The sequence below is a fragment of the Centruroides sculpturatus genome, unplaced genomic scaffold, assembly GCF_000671375.1.
Source record: "Centruroides sculpturatus isolate CEXI.00-Female unplaced genomic scaffold, Cexi_2.0 scaffold543, whole genome shotgun sequence".
In the NCBI taxonomy this organism is placed as follows: Eukaryota; Metazoa; Arthropoda; class Arachnida; order Scorpiones; family Buthidae; genus Centruroides; species Centruroides sculpturatus.
This window is the reverse complement of record NW_019384952.1, coordinates 157,213-164,367: the sequence shown is the minus strand read 5'-3', so window position 1 is coordinate 164,367 and position 7,155 is coordinate 157,213. Positions and strand designations below refer to the sequence as shown.

Sequence of the window (7,155 nt, the reverse complement as noted above, 5' to 3'; positions counted from 1 at the left end):
AGTTTCTAAATGGAAAAATTTATTTCTAATGTACATATTACCAAAGAATATTAAGTTTTCATATTAATTAAGATGAAGTTTTTTTAATTAAATAGGTAAACTGAATTAAAATACTAATGGATTTTGAATTTAAGTGTAATAGCAAAAATGGTTTATAATTTGTAGTTTGTGTATTTACACAAGTTAACTAGTAATCTATATTTTTGATTTTAAAAAGTACTAATTATAATAGTGCCATGTAACATAATTATTTATGGTCATTTAATTATCATTGAATAGTGTAAATTAATATTTATTAAATAACTTAAAANAGTTTATATGTCCCTGAATATCAGTTAGATGAAGATGAACTTAAATAAATGCTCTTTGGGACTTCTGATCATGAGGTGACTAAATAATTTTTAATTAATATATTATAAATTGACAAAAATTAATACTTCAATTTTTTTTATGTATAATTTTTTTTTATCTATATAAATGTGCACATAGGTTTTGTGTCAAATATTTCTTATAATAGTTTGAGTTGTCTTTTTAAAAAATTTATATAATATATATTGATTTCAGATTTTTATAGGAATTAGAATAATTGCATTTAAAGGTTGACTTGTGTTTTAGAAATGGATTCAGAAGTATCTGTTGGGTTTATTTTGATTTTTATATTAGTATACTTTTAAAAGTGGGATTAAATTCTTTTTGAAGTAAACATCAGAATATATAATCTGCTTTTACGACACACATAAATTTATGATGATTACATGTGGACTGCATATTTTATAATTGAACATTTTGTAAAAGAATATTTAATCTTTTTTAATTTGGTTTGACTGACTGATGGTCATTTGAAATGACTAAAAACATTAGTGTTGCTGAAGCTGTTTTTTTTTTTCTGGAGGTTTAAGGTATGTTGATTACATTTTGTAACAGATTCCAGCTTTGATGCTAAGTAGACTTGTAATCACTATTTTAATAAGTTTCTTGTGAAAGGGCTTCATCACATTTAATTTTAAAATAAATATTTTAAATAATTATAAAAACATTCATAATTGATGAAATAGTTCCACAAATGTCCAAAGCACATACTTTGCAATATACTTTTACATGTGGGCTACTGCTGGAGTTGGAATTTTATCCTCCCTGCAATTGACTTCTGTCAGAACTGTGCATTAATTTACATAATACTGAAATTACAAAAATTGTAATAAAAAAAATTCAGATGGAAATTGATTACAAGGAAGATAAAATTCTGACTCTAACAGTGTTCTACAAGTAAAGGCTTGTTGTGATGTGTGTGTTTAGTTATTTGGGGAACTATTTCATCAATTATGAACATTTTTTTATAGTTCTTTTAAAATATAGTAATTTTGACACATGACACTTCAAAGTCAGAGTTGACTGGCAAAATTGTTATGTGAGAATGCAAGACAACAGACCAAGAATACCGGTGGTGCCTCTCCTGCAGTGCACAAAGGAAAAGCAGTGTAATAATGTCTGATTTTTGCTAATTAGTTTACACTCTTGCTTCTCATCTGTTATCTCTGTACTACATCTGCTCGTTTCAATTGCATGAGTTTTTTGTATGAGTAAAACTTCAGGTTCAAAAACCGTCAGTTCTCTATAATACTGTAATGGACAGCACGCCAATCGTTTAATAGGAGAAAACTTTTTTAACATATAAGCATTAAATTACAAATAAATGTCGCTAAATCGACAAGCGCTTTAGACGATAATTATTTTCGTCTTCATCAGGTCGTTAAAACATTTAAAATCCTTTTTTCGAATACAAATAACAAACCGTTTCAAGCGTATTAACGTTTTGGAATAAAGCAACGTTATAACATAAAATTTTTTTACGAAAACATGCGCGGTTATAATGCGCATGCGTTAAATGCCTCCGAACCGTCAGTTCTTTGGACAATTGTCCATGGCATTCACTTTGGTCCTAGTGGTGGAAACTTCTGCAGAACTCTTAAGTTTTGAATCTAGAGCTCTTGCTCATATATCTGGGTGACTCATGCAGTTCTCATATTACTGTACCTATATCTGCCAACCATGTCAGTGTTTATACTCTTGTTTATCAAAAATCAGACAATAATATGCTGTTCTTCCTTTGTGCCCTGCTGGAAAGTCACCATCAATTCTCTTGATCTGTTGTCTTACATTTTTATTTTTCAAAATTATTATATTTCTTATCCTTCCAAAATTTAATGGCACTTTCCAGTTTTTTATTGAACCTCCCTTATATAAGACACTGGCTTATGAAATACTCTTTTTGATAGAATATGCAATATGACATTCTGCTGAAACTGTTCAAAATCCAGATTTGACCTAGAACAAATTTTTAGAATTATAAACATCATAAAATTGGTAACTATACATAGCATGAATTAGAAATTAACTACAAACTGTTCACATGTAAAAATCATATACAGGTATACCTTGCCTTACGTCGGTAATTGGTTCCAGGAGAGGCGACGTAAGTTGAATTTACTTGTCTCCGAATCTACTTGTCATTAGGCTAAACCATAAATTACCATTCCCGGTTCTGTATTTTATTTATTAATGCATATTTAATAATATATGGTTAATAAGGATCTATTTTAAGCTTACAAATAAATAAATTTTAGTTTTTAATATAGTACAGAAAAAAGTAATCTAAATTTACGAATGCATGTACTGTAAATGTATATATTTTAATAAGATTTTGTGTGCTTTAAACGCTTTTCTAGTGATATTACAACTTCAATATTTGTGGTGGACAGACGTAAAGTCGAATAAAATGACTTAAACTTGATTTTTATTTTCCCATATACTTTTTTGACAAACGATGTAACTCGAAACGATGTAAGTCGAGGTATACCTGTATAACACATTATAACATTGAAAATTTTAGTGTATGGACATTTAATTTTTGAGTATTCGTAAAATGAGAAATTAACTGATGTTTTCAATTGGAAAAATATATTTACAATAGTTTGAGAAATTTTTTATTAAATAACATCTTATTTTTTAAGATATTGCTTTTCAAATGAGTAGTACTTTCCAAGAAATATTTAATATAAATTTTGATTTCTTAAACACTCAGGCTATGTAATCAAGCTTAAAGAACAAACAGTATTATGTTATTTACAAAATACAATTATTTGTGTAAATATTTTGAAAATTAGCAAAATATTTTTTGTATTACGTTGATTTAATGTTTCAGTTAGCATTTTAGTTCCAAAGAATATTAGAAGTCTATTTTTGAAATTTTTACAAATATATATTTTTTCAAAAGGTAGTCTAAGCAAATTTACAGTTTAAAAAATTCTTACAGCACTAAACACATGATTCTGGAGAGGAATCAAGAAATGTCCTTTTTCATGTTCTGAAATACACTATTTTCTGAATCTTTTCTAATTGTAATGTATTTTACCACTTAAGCTAATTTGTGATCCTTTTATTTCAAATGATCATGTCCTAAACCTAGACAAAACTCAAATTACTCTAATTTTTTTTATACCTTGGACTTTTGTCAATCTACTTTTTGAACTCTTGTTCTGTCACTCTATAACTATTAGAAAGGTTAATAACATAATTTTTAATCTGTAACTAATAAGGAATAATGAAAGTTACTTTTTCATTCAAATTTTATCAAATACTGTTTTGAGAGAATTTTCTCAGATTTTTGTCACACAATTTTGTTTCAAAATGTAACCATTCTATAAATTCCTTTGCTTCTGCTTGCAATTTTTGCAGAATCCTTACAAATTATTGAAACCTTTCCAAATTTATTTATTTTTAATGTAATATAATATATTAAGCCATAACTTTTTTAATGCTTGCAGGGTATTCATCACCAGTGTCATTTTTTTGCATATCAGCTGTGGGATCTCTTGTGACTAGACTGTATAAATCCTGCTCTGCTCTTGTGATGAAGATTGTCAACAGTGTTAATGATGTCATGGACACTTCATAATTCAAAAGAAATATGAAAGACGAATCTTATATTGTATTTATTTTCTGTTATTTTCATGTTTAGATATTTATATTTGTTGAGCTTGTGGAGATCACAAGCTTGTCGTGTTTGTGATGAAAAGGGAACAGAACTTCAGATCATTCAGACTTGATTGTTGTGTGTATTCCAAGCAAAAAAGAAGCATCTGATGTTGTGTTCCCTTGATGTGATCTTTGTCAGATTGTTAAGCAGTTTGACACTCTAAGTGAAATGCTTTTTAAAGCAGTTCATAAAAATGAGTTTTGAACTTTTTGTTTTAAAACTGTGTTCCATTGACTCTGTAAACAATGCAAAAAAAAGAAAAATTTAAAATACTGAATGGCTTAACTTCCAGACTTCAAAAAATGGAAGCTGGATATAATATTTTTTAAGGACTTTAGTGTGCCTGTGAATACTTTTATTGTATCATATGAGAAATTTAGCTGTGTAAAAGAGTTCACTTTCAGTCGTCATTAGGACAGGGTAGAAGGCCTTGCCACGAGATGTTCGCACAGCTTGGATCATCTGTCATGTTCATTGAAAGCATCATCTGGTATGCAGACGATGCTAGTTTGTAAATATATAAACTTAAGAGTATAAATCAAATGCTCTTAAGGATCAAATTCATTTCATATTGTTAGCTTGAATTTGGTTAGTTGAGAAGATTTGAAGAAGCATTCTTTTGCTTCTTATGTCTGAGACCATGCTTGTCTGGAATAACTCAACACAACTAGTCATCTTGCAGAACAGTTAAAACATGGCAATTCAGTTGTGTAAAATCTTTGCTCTCATTTCTGTTTGATATTCTATAAAATAAAGATGGTTTCTTAAAAGATACCATCTCCAGACAGGCAAGGTCTATACTTTGTAGGTTTTCTACACCTATTTTTGTATTGTATTAACCATAAAGTTCAATGAAAGCTTCTCTGGCATAATCTGCAAAAAATATTATTCTAAAAATTTAAAAAAATTGAAATCTTTTGACAATTGAGTTTTGTAGAGGATCTGGGGTTTTATTAAGTATATATGTTCCTAAAACATTCATTTCTATTTCATTTTCTAATTAGGCAGATAATCCCAGAGAAACTTTCATTAACAAATGTAAATAGTAAATCACTCTGACATCTTTAACTACGGAAACAGCCAACCTCTGTGCTGCACTGTTTACAGTTTTGGACATGTGCTACTGAGAATGCTTAAACTGGAAAAAATGACTAGTGTTAAAATGAAGAGAATAAGGACCCTCTCAAAGAAGCCACAGTGCCAATTTTACTGCTAACGAAAAGCAGTTTCATATCCCATGAACTGCCATTGCAGCAATGTGGAATAAAAGTGGACTTCAGTTATTTCTTTGGTGATGGTGTCCAAGAAGTTTATATAAACTATAGTGTAATACTGAAGCAGCAAGTAACTGCCATTAATATGGACAGCATTGCATGACATTTCAACAGTTGGCTTTCTAAAACAGTTTTTAAGTTCAAAGGTTATAACTGAGTGTTTTGACAACTGAACTGCCTTAAGATGAAGTACATCAAGATACAGAATTTAGAAAACTCCAGATCCTCTACATAATACAGTTTCTTCTAAGCTACATTGGTTATCAACACTTATTTTTGTTTTCTGCTCACAGACTGAGGTAATCCTTTAATTAAATACAATGTATCCTAGAAGATAGCTGTATTTACTGGTACAAATACCACAAAATCTGGAAACATCTTGAATGCTGAAGTAGTTGTGATTGGGGGAAGTATGTTCAAGTTGTCCATCTTCAGATTTTGTGGTTTGAGGAAAATGCCAATTAGTAATTTGGCCACTATTGGCTACTCATGATTTGTTCCTAAGAAGAAGAAACTTAACAATACTTTTTTGAAAGTCCATGGAAGTGTAAAGTATTGTTGTTTGATGGCCAAAACAATAGTTGCTTATCTTGGAAGGAAAGCGTCAAAACTTTTATTGCAAAGAGTCTGTTTTATTTTTCTTTTCCATCAGATTAAAATTCACATCTTTCCTTCCAAGATTTTGCACTATGACTTTTTTATTTTTTTGTTTGAGTAAGAATAAAAAAAAGTGAATTCTTGGTATGAAAAAAAAATTGGCAATGAACAAATTTTGCAGTACATTAGTATAGCAGTTACTGTAGTTCTGACATGCGCAGAACATACATCCTGCAATAATAGAAGAAAATGGAAAAAGCACAAATTGAAAAAATAAAACCTTTTTTTGGCCTTGTGATTTATTTCGTGTGGTTTTTTTTAATTTAAAATCTATCTTAACATTCGTAACAGTTAACTATTTTGAACATTTCAAAATTTGTGTGCTGCCATGAGATATATTTTATGAATTTGGTTAATGCTCTTATTGTAATGAACATATTGTAGTTTTAAGTAATGACTTTAATTTTAAATAAGAGTAATTTTTCTAGATTTAAAATAAAAATTTAAATAAATGAAAATTGGAATAGTTAAAACAATTTTAAGTTATGAAAATTAAAGTTTTCTGCATTTGCAATAAAATAGCATTTTTATTTTTTTAATCCACATCTTAACATGTATCACAATTCTTTGGAACATTTAATGGTGTTCTCTAACTTAAAAGATTTACACGATCACATGTGTAAGGTTAAATCCACAAAATATCAAATTCAGTGAAAAACAAAATTCCATTTGCGTGTAACGTCCTGGGGATCAAAAAGTGTTCTTAATATGAATACTAAAAAATTATAAATTTGTTTTTTTAATTTTAGTTCTTGATGTGATATATAAAACAGTTACGGTTTTTTCCCTTTATTTATTTGTCAAGAAATAATCTTAAAATTGATGTAGTTAAAAATTTTATGTAATTTGTCATACAACAAAACAATTTTTGCTTAAAACAATTACGAAATAAGTTTAATTAAACCACTTGAGTCATTTGAAATAGTAATCTAATTACAAAAATATTTTCGTGTTTGGGAAAACTTTAGTCTAAAATTTTAAATTTAGATAAAATATCGAAATAGGACACGTGTACAATTGTTTCCTATCCAACTTCGGATACATTTTTAAAGCAAAAACAAATTTGCTAAAAAATTGTTTTTTTAATTAACATCGTATTTACATTTGAAGTCATAATAAATTTCACAAATATTTTACAAAGAACTTTGTCGTATTAATGCATAATTATCCAAGTAACATGTTAATACA

The 7,155-nt window shown here is 28.4% G+C and overlaps 1 long non-coding RNA gene across 1 annotated transcript; it reads left to right on the top strand.

Moving 5' to 3' along the window:
• The first annotated feature begins 304 nt into the window (after window positions 1-304).
• Window positions 305-6,209, top strand: LOC111632287. Its single transcript, XR_002757835.1, has 2 exons — window positions 305-386; window positions 3,825-6,209. It is a non-coding gene; the product is annotated as an uncharacterized LOC111632287 (long non-coding RNA).
• Window positions 6,210-7,155: the final 946 nt, after the last annotated feature.